Source organism: Onychomys torridus, chromosome 17, assembly GCF_903995425.1.
Source record: "Onychomys torridus chromosome 17, mOncTor1.1, whole genome shotgun sequence".
Lineage (NCBI taxonomy): Eukaryota > Metazoa > Chordata > Mammalia > Rodentia > Cricetidae > Onychomys > Onychomys torridus.
In genome coordinates, this window is record NC_050459.1 from 34638993 (window position 1) to 34657058 (window position 18066).

At 42.9% G+C, this 18066-nt stretch overlaps 1 protein-coding gene across 2 annotated transcripts in view; it reads left to right on the forward strand.

The window, feature by feature from the left end:
- Window positions 1–7146: 7146 nt before the first annotated feature.
- Window positions 7147–18066, forward strand: part of Slc7a2 (solute carrier family 7 member 2) — a 55926-nt gene continuing 45006 nt past the window's right edge. The window contains exon 1 of one of the 2 annotated variants that reach the window (XM_036166472.1): window positions 7147–7321. The gene's annotated coding sequence lies outside the window, so the exon portion shown is untranslated. Of the gene's footprint in view, window positions 7322–7511; window positions 7820–18066 lie in introns of those variants that run through there. The other variant, XM_036166473.1, reaches the window with a different exon arrangement.

The following is an 18066-nucleotide window of genomic DNA, read 5'->3' on the forward strand; positions in this document are numbered from 1 at the left end:
ATTAGGTGATTGTCCAGGCTGCCAGCTGTCTCTGTCTACTCTTGCAAGACTCCTGAAAAATGCTTATATCCTTCTCCCGGTTCTCAGGTAATATTATATCCTTCTGAGGTCTTTGATGTGGTTGAAGACTAGATAGTTATAATTTCCTCAGTTATGATAAAAGATAAGTTAGATATAAAACCTTAGACTCACAAATATAAGATAGATAGGATATCTTCTTTAATATTGTAACTGTAATTCTTGCTTGATAATTGTTTTGTTATATGTAATTGTACTATGTAAAAGTTAAAACCTTCCTTAAAAAAAAAAGAAAAGGGGAAGTGCTGTGGATATCGCTCTGTGTAAATAAAGTTCTGATTGGCCAGTGGCCAGGCAGGAAGTATAGGCAGGACAAGAGAGAAGAGAATTCTGGGAAGTAGAAGGCTGGGGGGAGACACTGTCAGCCGCCCCCATGAGAAGCAACATGTAAAGACACTGGTAAGCCACATGCCATGTGGCAAAGTATAGACTAACAGAAATGGGTTAATTTAAGATAGAAAAAAGTAGATAACAAGTAGCCTGCCACGGCCATACAGTTTATAAGCAATATAAGTTTCTGTGTGTTTTCTTGGTTGGGTCTGAGTGACTGTGGGACTGGCGGGTAAGAGAGATTTGTCCTGACTGTGGGCCAGGCAGGAAAACTCTTAGCTACAATATGCTGTAAGTAGTAAGATGGGGGAGGTTTCCTGTTCAGTTTCTGAAAAGTTCTGCCTTTTCACCACTGTGCTTCATTCCTTCAGGACATGGAGGCTTGGTAATCATGTGTCTTTGCCCTCAGAATTTGGAGTTGAATCTGCCTCTTTGATTTGACCTGCTGCGGGGATTTCATGTCATTTTGATGCTGAGCTTTAGTCAGCCTGGAACTTGAGAGAAAGCATGGCTTCAGAGGAACATGGGCGGAGCGATGGACAAAGACACTGACAGGGCCTCTATGAATAGACAAGCATGCTGCAGATAGAACTCATATTCATCTGTTTTTGGACTGAAGCATCCTCTTCTTCCTTTCATTACATGGGTGACATCCTTCTCCCTCAGTGACAGATCTTAAATGAAAGACAACTGGGGGTTGGGGATTTAGCTCAGTGGTAGAGCGTTTGCCTAGCAAGCGCAAGGCCCTGGGTTCGATCCTCAGCTCCGGGGGGGGGGGGGGAAGACAATTGACTCCAACATAACTTTGTAATTACTTACAGTAGTCCAAAAAATAAAATAAGGCCAAGAAAAAATATGAAGCTAGTGCTGACACAGTGAGCTACCTCCATTACCTTCCCTTTAACACAATTTTATTTTTTCCATCATTTTGCCATGGCCATCAAATTGGCAGGAGGGGGGTGACTAGAAACGAAAACCAAAGACAGCTTGAAACATGGCAGAGTGAGTAAGGTAGACCATCCACTCAAGTTTCCCCAGAACTGAGAAGCTTTCTAGGGAATGGACTTTGGATGCTAAAACTGAGAAAAATCACACACACACACACACACACACACACACACACACACACACACACACGTGAATCTAGGTAAGTGGTTATATAAATAAACACTATGTTCAGTCATCTCAGAGGTTGGGCTCTTGATTCCAAAGGCTTCGAGAGAGTATGTAGTACCATTGTCTACATACATTTGAGGCACATATAAGAATCCATGGTCCAAAGGAGGGAAAAAGATTTGGCTTCTGGCATAAATATCTCTTTGTTTTCTATTCAGGTTCTGAATGTGGTTAAGAAAGGAAGAGAACAGCCGGGCGGTGGTGGCATACGCCTTTAATCCCAGCACTTGGGAGGCAGAGGCAGGCGGATCTTTGTGAGTTCGAGACCAGCTTGGTCTACTGAGCGAGATCCAGGAAAGGTGCAAAAGCTACACAGAGAAACCCTGTCTCAAAAAACCAAAAAAAAAAAAAAAAAAAAGAAAGAAAGGAAGAGAGCAGTGGGACAAAAAGGAGATGTGTAGACACAGTCTAAACCAAACCACAGTATTCACCTAGACTGTTTTGGTTTACACATTTTATATGTTTTCCTGCCTCCTCCATCCCAGAATCCCTTTCTCTTTCTCCCGTAGGTACAGAAAAGAAGTGTCATCTATCCTTTACGGATCTTCTGAAACTCCGTTTCTTTAGAAAAGCATTCATGACACCTTCCTCCTCCAATCTTCCACAGGGCCACTGTTTTCTTTGGTTCTTTGGGTCCCTTACTTGTGTCTTTACTTGATTCTCAATGCTTATCAGCTCAGTGGGTTGTCAGACTTAGAGGACTATTATTTCTCTTTTTTAAAATTTCTTCTCACATATTTCATACGCCTAACCCAGCATAACTTGTTGATTGTTAAGTGTTACCCATAATAAGGTAGACCACCTTATTGGGTAAAAAAGCACAAAGAAATAGGTTAAATTAATTCTAGTCCTATCTATATATAGCCTACTATATTCAAAATATTATATCAAAAGTTATCTGGGTCCAAGCGCCTGTGGGACTGGTGGGTGAGAGAGGTTTGTCCTGACCACTGGCAGGCTGAGACACAGGAAAACTTCTGTTACAGTTATCAGCGTGAAAAAAAATTAATGATTCATTTTGTATCACTTTGAATCTAAGTTTTTAAAATCCAATGTGATTTGAAATAGCTTCATCTCAGGAACAATGATTAAGAAGAAAGATTTAGAAAGATAGTCTAAGAAAGAAACGAGTTTTGTTTTTGTTTTTGAGACAGGGTTTCTCTGTGTAGCCCTGGCTGTCCTGGAACTCACTATATAGACCAGGATGGCTATGAACCAGGAAATTCTCCTGCCTCTGCGTCCCAAGTGCTGGGACTAAAGACATGCACCACCACTGCCCAACATGTGCATTTGTGTTTTTAAGCACCTTTTTTTTTTTTTTTTTTTTTTTTTAACAAGTTGTTTTTCTTTTTTCTATCAAAGTCACACAATTTGAGCAAAGATAAGAAATGAGGCAAAGTGGCTTTGGGGATCGAAACCATCAAAATGGCTGAGCCTTAGAAATACATGACAGCTAAGAGTGTGATGGTTGATGGGTATTATAATGATTCAAGAATGTATTTAAAAGACCACAGTTAGTATGCAGAACAAAAAGTTACCAGGTTTGTAGAAGAAACACTGACAGATCTCAGAAACCAAGGAGAGCTCAGACATATTTCAAAAAGCAGAACAGCGAACAGGAAATATGATGTGTATGAGAGCTGAAGAAGGTCTATTAGATGTGGATCAGGAGAGACCTTTGAACAATGAGAGCCTTGACAACCATCGCTGAGGAAGAAAAGAGGACTTGCATCCGCTAAGCTCTTTTCTAAAACTGAGCTTTGGGTCCTTAAAACTCCACAGTAACTAAAGACATTTGGATTGAGGAAAGGGACTTTTTCCAGCAGACACGGACCCAGCAGGAATCCTGGCATAAGGAAACAGAAACCAGCACAAGGTTGGGTGGAGCTCCGGGCGATTCTTGATTAATGGCCAATGTAAAGAAAACTCAGCAAGAAGCCAAGTGACAGAACACAGGGAAATTTGTAGGGAAAGTACTGTGGGGACTCATAACTATTGCAAAACCATTACTTGGTCTCAGTCACACACACACACACACACACACACACACACACACACACACACAATCATAAAAAGATTTTAAAGATAACTTGTCATAGAGACTTCTTGAATTTTTTTTTTCAACCGCTTCACCCCTCTCCATATACAATATTTCACAGCTTATCTTCAGTGATGGTGAAACTGAGCTAGGTCCAATGGAAAGCTGACTTCAAATTTTTCATATGTTTTTACAGGTTAGTGAAGAGCAGCAGTGACCTGAAAACCCTCTGAACTGTACTGGCTAGACCTCTCTCTAGTCTAGTATTTGTTCAAGTCTTTTTTTGTTATAACCCAAGCTTCCCTACTCAACATCTAATCAGTGTACAAAATGGCAACTTTTCTTTTCAGTTTGTGTTCACCAAACCAGCTTGAAGGTAACAAAGCCACAGACTGGAACTTGTTCAGAAGCAACTCATTCAGTCTTAAAGTGAATCCCTCCTTTATGAGCATGTGATTTCCCACGGGTTGTGACCGACAAGAACGGTAGGACAGGGTGTGGGATTTATTCATTGATGAAAGTCCCTTGAAATTCCCTGTCATTTCATCAACCCTTAGGAGCTCAGATGTGCATAAATGTTTGCGAAATCTAGAAGATGACAGCCTGAGTTATTCTTAAAAAAAAAAGAACACATTGGCCTCTCATTCCTAAGGCGGGAGATTTACAGGTATAAGGTTTAACTTGTTTTCAGAAATTCCTGTTCTATATTCTTGCATCTGTCATAGTCCATATTGGCGTCTAACACTAGATCTGTGGATCCCATTCTTTCTACATCCACACATCTTTAGCAAGTTGAGAAATAACCAAAGCTATAGTGCAAGATTCAAGGTTAATCAATAATTTCACACAGGAAATATGATGTTGGTTTATTTATGACATTAAAGATTAGCATGTCAAACTTCCTAGTCGATGTGCTGGAAAATTGTTGTCAATGGCTTGCTTGCTTTTTTTGTCTTGCAGGGAAATAGCTCTGATTAGGCCCATGTAGACACAGTACATTCATGCTTCAGGAAATATCAAAATCACATTGACCCAATCATTGGTATTCGGTCAGAATTGGCAATTTCTAGATAATACATCGCTTTGTCCCATCTCATTGTGCTGCAACATAATCTCTGATTAAGTATATACCTTTAGACGCCATAATGAACTTAAATAAAAATATATGGATGAATGATGTCTTAAATGTTAAAATAGATACTTCTATGCTCAGAAATGGAGGAGACAGGACAGTGATTGAAAGGCAGTGTAAAGAATCTGTGGTAACATAGTCCTATTATCCGGACACTTGGGGTGGGGACAAGGTCATCTTTGGCTACATAATGAGTTCGAGGCAAGTCTGGATTACTTGAAACCCAGCCTTAAAATTAAAAACAGTGCAGCAGGCAAGGTAATAGAGAGGAAGTGTCTGCTCAGAGTCACTCCAAGGGGCTGTATTCATGGGAGGAGGGGTTCTTCTCAGGCACTAAGGCAGTATTTCAATGTTCTAGCACCTTGGTTGTTTGGGTTTATCTGATGGGATATCTATGTAGGTCTCCTATCTAGATGAATAGGCAGAGACCTTATTATTTTACTGAGAAACAGTTCTTCAGGGCAAGTCGGCTGTGTTTTTCCTCCTGAGACTATCTGTGCAAGATGCTCAGGTGACTAAGGGTCAAACTCCTGAAGGTCTGAGTCTTCAAATTAAAGAGTCGTGTAACATGAATCGCAAAAGGACTCATTAGTAAAGACTAACCCGGGAGACAGATATTGGGGTGAACACTGAAAGATCACAGAGACAGAACAAGCCACAGCCAGCCTCACCTCTCCAGTGCCTCAACTTATCTTGTTTCCTCAAACTGGAAGTCTCTGTGTCCTCATCTGAATTTATCTCAGCTGAATGCTGCTCAAAGCCTTAACTGGGGCTCTAGTTCCTGGTCCTCACGCCTTATATACCTTTCTGCTCCCTGCCATCATTTCCTGGGATTAAAGGCGTGTGTCACCATGCCTGGCTATTTCCAGTGTGGCTTTGAACTCATAGAGATCTGGATGGATCTCTGCCTCCAGAATGCTAGGATTAAAGGTGTGTGTGCCACCATTTTCTGGCCTCAATGTCTATCTAGTGGCTGTTCTGTTATCTGACCCAAGATATGTTTATTAGGGAACACAGTGTCACCACAGAGTGGAATTCTCTATAGTCATGTCATAGGTCCCTAAGATAGATTGTATCCAGGGCTTGCTAGGGCCAGGACTCAGTCCTGCTCGAAGGCAGCAGGAGCCTTGCTCTGATCCCAACCTACCTAGAGTCAAAAATCAACCTTGTCCTGAGGTTAGAGTAACTCAGCATGACTATCCATTGCAGAATGATAGCCACAAAACTTTCTATTTAAAAATACATATATAAATGATTTTTTTAAAAATAATAGATCCATTGTCCTTATAAAATCAGCAAGGCATTGTGAGGCTTGAGAAGTGTGGGACTGAGTTTGAACAGACATTTGTTGTTAGTTTCCTCGTGTATCAGTTCACTAGATGTCATGAAAGACAGTTTGCACGGAGAATCTGGGATAAAATGGCAGAGTTCTATGCTGCAGGCTTTTATTGCTTTAACACTTTTACTTTATCAGTTCCCTCATACTCACTATGCTCTCTAGACTTGGAATTCTTCATTGAGAACCATGGTTAACTTCCTTGGATTCACAGCCTCTGAAGATGGTAACAGAAATTGTGTGCACTCGAGTTAAATTTATGTACGGCATCACATGAATGGGCACGTGGCTAACGTTATTAGTAGCCGTTGAATAAAGAGCCCTTCATCACAATGTAAGCTGAAAAGGGTAGCCTTTCCTACCCAAACCAGAAAAATTGACAGTAATACTCAATTCTGGGCCAATGTTCTGCTTCGTTCTCTGTTAAAAGAAAGTTTCACATTGTAACTTTAATCTTATCAGAAATTCCTAAAGTAAACAAAATAGCAGGGAATGAGAAACCTTGATTGTGTAACTTCTGCTTTTGCTGGCTAGGAAAGACCAACTATGCTTTTCTTAAAACCCACTTCAAATAACCATGACTGCCTGCCTATTCACAGGTCTCCAAGTTTGGATCTCCTTAGAGGGACTCTTCTGGCTCATTATCATCATATACTCCTATTGCTTTTACGTCCCCAATTCTCCATGAAAAAAGAGACAAAACTCACGCTTCTAAGAGTCTTCAGAAACGCCCCCGCGATTGGGGTCTGCCAAGGCAAGGGGGCCTTTTCCTCTCCCCCTGCCAAGCCCTAGCCTTTTCCGACCCACGCCCACCCACCCACCCACCCAGCAGGCGCAGAACCACGTGTGCGCGCGCCCTGGCCCTGGCCCTGGCCCTGGCCATACAGAGGCGCGGAGCGGGACACCGCCTTCCTGGGGCTCGGGCGCGCGGCCGCGGCACGCGCTCCGGGCGGGGGTCGCGAGCACGAGGGAGGGGCGGGGCGGGGGCGGCCCCGCCTCTAGCCCCGCCCCTCCGCCCTTGCCCCGCCCCTCCGCCTCTACTCAGTGGGGCGCCCACGTGCCCAGCCCGCCTTCTGCAGCGCGGCGGTGGGAGCTTCTGTCTGCGCCGACCTGGAAGGTAGCGGCGGCGGCTCCTCTAGCCTTCTCCAGCTTGGGATCCCCAGCGCACTGCAGCCGGTCGTTCGCCGGTCCCCGTCCCCGTCCCCGTCGCGCGGTCCCGGGCGCTGCCCCAGTAAGTTGCAGAAGAGAGCGCGCAGGGCCAGAGGGGAAGCGGTGGGGCGCGGGCGTCCAGGCCGCTTCCAGCTGCGCGCAGCTGCCCGGAGACGGCCTAGCATCGGGGAGGGGGGGGGTTGTCCTGCGGGCAGGGGCTGCAGCCTCGGGCTCTCGTCCTCCGGGCTGCACCCTCGGCTGCCACCCTCCTCCTCTTGTCGACCGCCGGGGCCGCTGGTTCACTGGCACACTCGAGGCGTGCACGATCCACAGCGGCCACGCGGGTCGTAGAACTTGGGGTAGGGCCCGACACTGGGACTCCGCGAGTGTCCATAGTCACTTTAGTTCTGGAGGACCCTCAGTATCTCTCTCTCCGAGAGGGCAGCCTGCCTCCACACCCTCCATGCGGAGTGGTCCCCCGAAGTCGCCTTTCACTCCCTTGGGATTCTTGGTTTAAATTTGGAACAAGGCTTGGCTCGCTAGAAGTCTTTTCCCATCCTGCTCTGGATCTGTAAGACAGGTAAAATGACCCACTTGGAATGGGGTGGGGGTGGGGGTGGGGGTCTGTATTAATGTTTTAAAGTAAATGGGTGCAGTATTAAGCGCTTGAGTTGGTCTATGTGTTTTATACTGTTTCACGAAGCCTTCAGTCTCGATTGCCTTAAGACCATCGCTTCAGGTTGTAGCTCTGTCTATTCCGCCTTCTGTTGCCGCATATATGCAGTACGCGGTGTAAGGCAATCCTGAAGTTATTTCAAAGGAATAATACGCTCAACAGAAGTCGAACGGTCATAGATGGCTCTCAAAGTGGAAACTGCCTGCATGCCAGAAGTAAAAGAGTTAATCCGGCTCGAACTTTAAACGCCGTAAAATTGTCTTCAAAGATCTTTAGGTCATGACTCCTTCGGGACTGAAGAATTAGATCCGTGTGGATCCGTTCTTTGCCAGAATGGAGCTATCAGATTCTAGGGCTTGGGCCGTGCAGTTAAATGTGTCTGGGCTAACACTTCATTCTTTTAAAACTTATTTTTCTTTTCTACCTCCATATTAATATTTATCTTCTCAGTGAAGAGGAACATTTTGTTGTCTCTGGCTAGGGGCTGTACAGGTGGAGAATATCCTACTTTTATGATTTTTTTTTCCTTCTCATTGCACCAAAGTTGCATGAAGAAATGATACACCCGTTCAAAACATTTTTTTTCCCTTACGCTCAAACGTTGCTAGTTGGCAACTGCCCAGGAGTGAATCGTGGAGGCAGCATGACATATACCTCCTTTGCTCCCCGCTCTCTTTCCCTCTGTCTCTCGATGAGTGAGGGTCATTTTCCTTAAGACATTTTTAACGTTCCTTTTGAGCTGTGTCCCAGCCTTGAAGATCAACCACGCTAGGGCTTCATGGTGTCTGCAGAGATTCAGTTTGCAGACTCCTGATCTTCATGGGGTCAGCAAAGCCCTTTTGATTCCGTCTCCAGTTTTTATCACAAGGCTTAGAGTTAATTAAGAGCCTGGGAAGAGGGACAGCCAGGAGGGCAACATGGTTGCTGTGGGTCCCTCGAACACACGTGTCTGGAGGGTTTTAAAGCTGGCGTAGCGTTTCTTCACTACAAGCCACTTACCTTCACAGAGGTATTTGCCTCCTCTGCCTCCTAGGTGGCTCAGTGCCAGCCTTTCGTGTTCTTCTCCTATCTTCTAGTTCAAGTCAGTGTTACTTCTTCTCACTTTTAGCCAGGGACCCTCCTCCTAAGTGGCTAGTTCTTCTTTTTCCAAATAATCTTCCCTGAAGGATTGCTCTGGTAACATGTCTAAGCCAGCTAATGAGTTTTTATTTGGTTGCTCCTGGTGTGTGTGTGGGGGGGGGGGGGGGTGTTCAGAGCCATCTCCTGGTTTTATCTCGTTGCCTTTCAGAGGCAGCTTTCAGAACAGAATTCTGAAAACACCCTCACGCTGCTGTTTGCTTCATTTCCCCCCAGACATAGTAGGGACATGATCTTGAAGTCTGGTTTCTCAATAGATGACTTCGTGTGTGCCAAATATTTAGAACAAAAGGAAAATTTTCAGTTGAATGTGTTTCTAAGCTTTCGTGTTTGATGCTGTGTGCCAAAGGAATGCTTCTCCATAGGTCTGACAGGCCATGGGAGCTGTACGACCTCATTCTCATTATGTTTATCAAACACCTTAGCAAATTTAAATGTTTAACTGCTTCTGAACCGTTATGAAAATATCCAGAACTATGTCAATAAAACTTTGAGCAATAACAGAAACCCATGAAGCGCTTCCTTTTGTGGTTTTCTATTTCAATAATTGTTCTATGCCCTCACCTAGTGTGACCTAACACCTGCTCAGCGTGTCTTTATTGTAAAATAGACAGCAGTGATTCCAACAACTGAGAAAACACATTTTGTCTGTCTTCTAATGCTTTCATACCCTCACTGAAAGCGTATTGGGTTTCTGCAGTACACCAGGCATTGGGTGACCCCAAACTAATGACTGCCACCACGGAGGGATTCTGTAATCATTTTTGCACGTGGGAAACTCCTCCTTGCTGGATTTTAAGAATGGTTTGTTGTCAACTGTATGGCAGTAACAAATCTCAGCACATGGCTTCGGTGCTGTGTGCCCTCAAACACCATGACATAGGAAGATGGTGCTGCTATTTGGTTATCAAAAGCATGCATGCTGGGTACTTTTGTTTCACAGATAGCAACAAATTTACGTTGATCTGCTCATGCATCCTTTTACTTGTTTTTCTGGCTTTTGCCTTAGAAGTGGAACTGTGAGTGCTACTTTGTAAGAATCGAACCCAGTAAAGATTCATTTCCAGCAGGTGGCAGCCAGTCAAGACAATCCCAGCTCCTTTTATTCATTTTTCTTGTCTGACTCAGTAAATGTAACTAACTGTTCTGTGCTAATCTGTGGGGGCAGACAGAATACTATTGTTTTTCACATACTTAGAGACACTTTTAGACCACAGGGGTCATTTCTGAAGACTTGCCCTGCCCGGATGACAACATTCTGACTGGTAAGTATGGTTTGGTTAGTATCAACTTAAAAAAGCTATCTCAGTTAATGTGGCTTTTTTCCGAAAAGACTAGCTTTGAAAGTGTGGGTCGGTCATGTGGCTTCTCCATTCTTATTGCACCTTTCAGTTTGGATCTCTGCCCTTAGAGAGCTGGGCTTCTTCATTGTACTGGGTGGATGTGGATGCAATATGTTGTTAGAAACCTTGGGTTTTCTTAACGACGGGCTTCATTCATCTGTGGCTGGCACGTCAAGCTAGAGGCTGCCATGTATTCTCTTTTGTGCTTTATGCTTATCTGACTGTAGAGGGGTAAAGATAAAACTTAAATTTGTGGAATAAGCTTAAAAATGAAGAGCATGCTTACACATGCTAGGAGGCTAGAATAGCGCTGTGTGTGCTGGCCCCTCCCTTCAGAGAACTGACCCTGGTCAGAGAATCTGCGGCATAGAGAGGGAATATCCCATGACCTTTCCTCCAGGACTAAATTTCATTTAAGAAATGCTTGTTAAACAATATATAACAAGGGAAGCTTATGGCCCTTGTTGGGTCTTGCGGGTTGTCTCCCCTGCTGTGGGGAAAATCTTCTTCTTTCCTGAACTCTTGCTGGCTTTGAGACTCTGGTTGTCTTCCTACCATGTCTAATATGGCACGTCGCGGCACTTCTTGGCAGTTCTCAGGCCGTGGAGATGCCCTTCCAGTGTCCGTGTGGTGGGCACAGCATATAGACCTTGATGTCATGTCACCCAGGGATGCAGAGAAATACCAGAGTCAAGCCGCTCACTTTATTCTAGTGCTTTGCTGGGTGGGAGGGATGTTCATAGTTAAGATAATTTGGATTTGTTGCACTTTAAAACAGGCATTTTCTTCCTTTTTTTTAATACCATCAGATAATAAACCTTAAAACTCACGTGTTATTTGTTTTAATTTTTGTGGGGAGAAAAATGGTGCTTGAGCTGATACCTTGATCAGAATTGGGACATGATTGTGAGGATTTCTTGCACTAGCTGTCATACCTGCTAATGTTGTCACCTTGGAAAACAATGACGTGCCAGTCACTGGTAGAATTAATAGCTATTTAACATTGAACCAAAAGGAAAAATTAGAGTATCTTTCCAATTCCAGCAGTATTTATTTAATATGAATTTGGGACAGATTTTCTAAATGCAATACAATTTCTTTATTAAAAAAACAAACAGAAACAAGAAACAAACTGAAGAAGATACTTGGGCAGCGGTATCTAGGTGTCACCCACAATGTGTGCTTCAGCAGAGCACATGGCTCCTCCGGGTGGTCTCCCCAGCCTTTATTTCCAATTTATAGAAGGTCTGCGCCACACGAAAGCAACTCAATGTGTTTCTGAAGTTGACACGCCAAATTTACCTCTACCACTATGTAAAACTTGTGCTATTTAATAATGACATATTAAGCCAGATGACTGAGTGCAATTTCCCAGGTCAGGATTCCCTTAGAATAAAGCTTTGCAACTTCCATCCCAAGAATATCCTAGGAGACATTCTGTGTGGAGTTTTCCATCGCTAGAGATTAGTTTATCTATTGCGCATTAATATCTGTGTGTTTGCATGTGTATATGTGTGTGCGCCGTGCATCCACATTTATGCTTAGCTAATAGTTCACAGAATGTTTGTGATTTGCACTAGTAGTTGTCCTGATTTAAAAAAAAAAAAAAAAGAAAATTCAAGGCTGAGCATTGTGGAGCACCTTCAGTTCCCAGCCCGGCGTGGGGTAGGCAGAACAGGCAAATCCTGATAGTTTGTATCAACTTGGAAATGAATTCCACTAGGAGGAACCTGTTTCTGAAGCTTTAGGTGGCTCTATAAAGCACTTTGCTTTGCGGGCTACTTTCCACTCAAGAAACATTTATTCAGGGGAAGAAAGAAGAACCCGTGGCCACAGCAGCTAGCACCTCTTCACAGCAGTGGCTTGTGACATGTCTGATGAGACGTACAGATATTTTGTGATAAGTTTTTCTCTACCTATCCCACCCAGTTCCTTTCTCTATAGAAAAGAGCGCCAATCCCTGACCATCTTGTGTGAGATTTCTGGACATTCAGTGTCTCTGTTTCCACCCAGTAGACAGAGTTTCTACAAGTTGGGGTGAGAATCCCACAATACAGAAGCCACTCTTGATGGCTTGGGGAGGTTCCTGGAGAGATTCTGTTGAGTCTGCATGGAGCAATCTTGGTCATGCATTCTGTCTTCCTTGATGCTTTTAAGATGACCTACAGATTCCAAGGTGGGCAATAGCGGTTGGGGGTTCACTGTGAGATCATCTGGTAAAAAGATAAGGTTTTTCCATCCCCTATAATTAATGTGATCATTAAAGCAGACGGGACTATACTGAGTAGCCTGGAGTTTGGGAACAGGCTCCCCCCTCCCCCAGAAATCAACTTGATACAAGGTAGCAGGAAGACTTTTCATAGTAGCATAAGTATGACCTGCCTCTTTGTGCCACGGTGAAAAGTATTATACTTCCCTCGAATCTCTAGCATCATAATCCATTCTCCAGATTCTCAGATTCATGGATTTCAGCATGCCTACAGACCAAGGAGTGAATTTGATTCAGTTTTAGCAAAAGAACGCCTCATTTGTATAGTTGTGATTACACCCGTAAACAGGTCCAACAAGAATGGGTAAGAATGATATGTAGTGTTGGAACATCTTGGAAATGACATTGAGATCCATCTTCCTGTTTCATTGTACATCTAATGTAGGAATTGTGGACATCTCTGGAATTTCGTAAACTTGTTGAATCAGAGCTTAGCTAAATGCTAGTAACAGGGAAGGAACACAATGACTGGAGCAAATGACTAGTTTGTAGCAGTTGCTGGTTACATTTGCTTAATAATGTGCTGAAGCAATGGCCTTGAGCCCAGAGAGGGATATTTACAGTCAGTTTCTCTGCTGAGGTCCATTTTTTTTTTTTTTTTTTTTTTTTTTGCAGAGGTTGTGTGGTCAGGATTTGTAATATTTGGTTAAGGGGGTGGAAGAGAGGAAGAAAAGGCCCTCTGATGTACTGCATTTGTAGCCCAGTGCTCACGTAGGGGGAACAAGTCTTGTATGTGTGCTATTCATCAAGGAAAGAGCACAGGGCGCATTTACATGCCATTGAGGAACAGTAGTGGGTGTTGATACAATTTGTAGTACTAGATGTGTAAACACAGCCTAGGCTGGTGCCATCTGAAACTCCTGAAACTGAACATTTCTTCTCCAAAACAGCCGTATTCTCAGAGGATTCGTGCCTGAGTAAGGCTTATCTGCCTGGAGAGGCGGTTGGTGAGAGATGATTGTAGTAGTTGGTTTTGTATCCCAAACTCTCCAGCACCTTGAAAACTGTCTTGTGACAAATGTCTGAAGTTTCCCAGTGTCCATTTCTTGCATCCTTCCCCATGGACAGTTAATAAGTTCCTGGCACGTCTGTCCTAAACAGCACTAGACAAATGTGTAAAGGAAGAGAGCGCCTGAGAATGACATTTTAGAATGCCCTGTAAGCTCAGAAATCAAGGTCTTGAGAGAGAGAGAACACTGAAAACTGAGACAGTGGATCCAGAGCAGAACTTAAGAATTTAGATGTGGAAGAGAGGGCCAGTTTGTTTCAGGCCATTTTGTTTTCGTGAAAGAAAACTATAAAAATTGCTAAAATGCACACTTCGTGTAGAACTTTGCAAATGGGAATCAAATTACAATGCCCACTTAAAAGTTTTTAGATTTATAATTTTCTTAGACCCTAACATGTTTGCATATTTTAGTAGAGTGGCATTTTGAGGCTGTGAACAATTTTAATAAATGGCATACTTTACAAGGAAATGAAAAATATAGGCTTAATCTGAAAAAAAAAAAAAGGAGACATCTTCAGTATGGGTTCTAAACCGTTGAAGTCAGTGTGAGCTAAAGCCCCTACAAATGGCATTTCTGAGCCAAGTGCTATTTGTAAGTGCTTTTGTGTTAGCTCAGAATAAAAGAAGAAAGCCGTGTGAAGTTTTGTGTTTTCAGATTTTCCTAGGTAACAGCTGGTTTGCACTTAGTTCAGTGACCCAAACAAAAAAAAAGAGCAGACTTTGCATAAAATTTCTGTTGATACTGCATATTGGCCTCACTGAAATGGATCATATGAACTTTCTGCATAATGAACAGCATATTTACATTGTTTGGATCTTTTTCCCCGGCTACAGATTACAGGAGAGATATGAAGAGCCAATAGCCCAGCACTGTCACCTTAAAAGTTATCCTTGTAAAGTATTTGGAATATGCTTCTGTTTTTCTGCCTCTAGGTATTTTTCCATGCCTTCTCTACCACTAAATGTGATCAATTATCTCAATGAACTACCAGAAGTTGTACTAAGTTACTTTTTGCAGAGATTTTTAAATTGTATGGTGTGGGCATGTAGAGTCTCAGGGTTTGGGAAGTAGAGACAGGAAAGTCAGGAGTTCAAGGTCAGCTGCAGAAAACCCTGTGTCAAGTCCCCTCTGTCTCCACACAATTTAAAAGTATTTAGTATAGTTAACCTATTTTTTCTGCCCTTTCGTAGTGTTCAGCTTTCATGGTATGCAGTGGTGAAAGCTACAGGCGGTGGTGGCACCTTAGGGTGCAATGAGAAATATTCCCAAAGTGCAGGTTGTGGTGGCATTGTCCTGTAACACCAGCATTGAGGAGGCTGAGGCAGGAGGATTTTGAACCCAAGGCTAGCCTAGGCTACAGAGTAAGCCTCTGTTTCCCCTAAACAAAATTGATGTTCCTGAAGTGGAGTAGTTCTTCTAGAAGGGAGTAGGAACACCAACTGTCTTCTTTGGTAATAAGAGTAATAACATTTTTGAATTTTCTACTTTAAGAATGAGCCTTTATTTTATAACATAGACTCTTAATGCATTATATGTTACGTCCAGGGAATAAACAGGGTTGAGTGAACTATGGTTCCATTTCTCATTTGTTTGCTTGAATCAGAATTTAGGCTCTTTTCAAGAGTTGGTGGGAAAGTCATTTCATTGAATTAAGTATAAAAGTAAAGGAGGAAAAAGGGATGCAAAAAATGCTATTCATTTCTCTTTTTGTCCTCAGTAAAATGATTGTATAGAATAATGCTTTAAGAAGTCTCATCTACAGTAATTACTTACTGAACTGAGATTTGCATATCTTTTATTTTTTGTTTTTGAGACAGAGTTTTTCTGTGTAGCCCTGGCTGTCCTAGAACTTGCTCTGTAGACCAGGCTGGCCTCAAACTCACCAGAGACCTGCCTGCCTCTGCCTCCTGAGTGCTGGAATTAAAGGTATGCACCACCATCACCCTGCCAGATTTGTACATCTTTAAAGATGAAATGTTCCATATTGCTTGCCAGCATTAGTGAATTACCAGGTTGCTGGCTCAGAATCATCTCTCTTACATTTCTTGTCAAGCAGAGTCATGCCTGGCTATTCTTCATAGGTCTATGTACAGTGTAAATGTGAGCTGACTCTGGGATGTCTGTGCAGATGTAGCTGAAAGCAATCACATTTCTAAACGGCTACCGTAAATGTCAACGTTTTCATATTTAAAGGTAACAAATGGTTGAGGGTATCTGTATCTGTTTTGATATCCATATCCACCACTGCAGTATTGGTTTTTCCAGCTCTTTACTCCAGTGCCTGGGGGACAGGGGTAGTTAGAACTTCACAAGACTGTTTAAGTTACTACTCTGAAGGAGCAAGAGGCCTGTCTCTCCCTGTTTGCTATTCCTTAAGATTTCCCCTCCCTGCTGTGATCCTTCTAAACACATTGCACTTGATGCCACTCTTGCATTAGAGGTCCTGGTGTCTAGCTGGGACATTCCTGATGGTTTATGATGTGTGAAGTGCTGACATCAGGACCCATGTGGTTCCCTTCTTCCCCCTTCTCCTCCTTCAAAATTAAATGAGTAGCTAGCTAAACCCAAGCCTAATGCTCACTAGTGTCTGAGCTGAAATGCTGGATCTTGTGTGGACTCTCTCTGGGTGTCCCCTATTAATCTATTATCCTTGGCCTGAAGAAATGGCTCAGAGGTTAAGAGCTCTGCTTCTTCCAGAGGTTCTGAGTTCAGTTCCAGCAACCACATGGTGGCTCACAACTATCTGTAATGAGATCTGGTGCTCTCTTCTGGTGCTCAGGCATACATGCAGTCAGAATACTGTCTACATAATAAATCAATCTTTTAAAAATAGATTGTGTTTTCTACGATCATGGAGGAGGCACAGGCTCTAGGGAATGTACTGGTGTGTAAGGATCCTGTGCTCATCATCTGCTTATCCCTCCTCCCTCTGTTTTCTCTCCACTGTTTTCCTCAATCTTGACTGTAAATGCTGACTCTGGCATCATGGACAGCCTTTGTAAGAATATAACATGGGAGCAGGGTATATTTAACCGTTTAGAAAGCTTCTGTCTCCATCAGCCTATGCCATTGTGTTAACTTTGTGAGGCAGATCTCTGGTTACTCAGGAAAGAGTTAGTGGTGGACTTTCCCAGTTCTCTCTTGGTTATCAGTTTGAGTGCTTCTGTGAGTAAAGAATTCATGTAGAGTAACAGTTCCCAAGGGTTGAACTCTTTTCTCCTGTTGCTATATTTGTTACTGTTGCAATTCTCTACAGACCTGAAAGCATTCACTGGCTTACCTTTGCATTGTGTGTACCCAGTCTCTGAAGTGTTAATCATTATGTGTCTAGTGAACAGGCTCTATTTTTGTCAGTTTTTCAAGGACAGCATGCACTTCATAGAGACCTACTGATGCAAGACATCAGACCTGCTTAATGCTTTGGGGGAGGGGAATCTCATTCCAGCTTAGATCTTGAAAGCTCAAAGTTAGAGTGAGAACTCATACTGGTCACTGAAAACTGTGTTCTTTCTGAAAGTTGCCTAATGACAAGCTGTGGCATGTGCACCTATTAATTTCACAAAATAATCTATTGTCCTTAGAGGAAATCACCTCATTTAAGAATCTTTGGATTGCTAGCTTAAAGGTAAATTTTAAAAGTTTTAAGTTTGTGTGTGTGTGTGTGTGTGTGTGTGTGTGTGTGTGTGTGTTGACTTTTAATTTTGTGATACTACAATTTTATAAAAATAATATAAAATTGGCTATCTGAAGTTTTTTTTTTTTTTTAAGTATCCAATTCAGTATTGTTAAGTACATTCACAGTGGTGCTAAATAGTTTTCCAGTGCTTTTGAATCCTGAAAAAAAAGAGGGGGGGGGAACTATATCCCTGGGGTGGGGTGGTAACCACCATCCTATGAATGTGTAAGAAGAAATTTACTTGTCCTTTGTGACTGGATTGTTTTATTTAGCAGAGTGTCCTAAAGGTTCATTCATGTTTTACTGTGTGTCAGAATTTGTCCCCTTTGCATGAGGGGACATGTGTATGAGTGTGCTTTCTGGTGTGTTAGTTCATGTGGAAGCCAGCTGTCATTCCCTAGGCTGTCCAGTTTGTTTGAGAGAGTCTCTGACTGGCCTCAAGCTAACTATGTAGGTAAGGCCAGGAAACCCTGGGGATCCACATGTCTCTGCCTCCCCAGCACTATGATTACATGTGTGTGCTACCACACCACGTTTTTACATAGGTCTTGGAATCAAACTCAATCCTTAAGCTTTCAAGCAGCATGCTACCAGGTGAGCTCCTAGAATTTGCTTCCTTTATATAGCTGAGTATTATTATTTCATGATATTAATTCTCCTCATTGTATTTATCCTTTTATACACCTGTTAACATTAGGGTCTCTTCTACTGTCTGC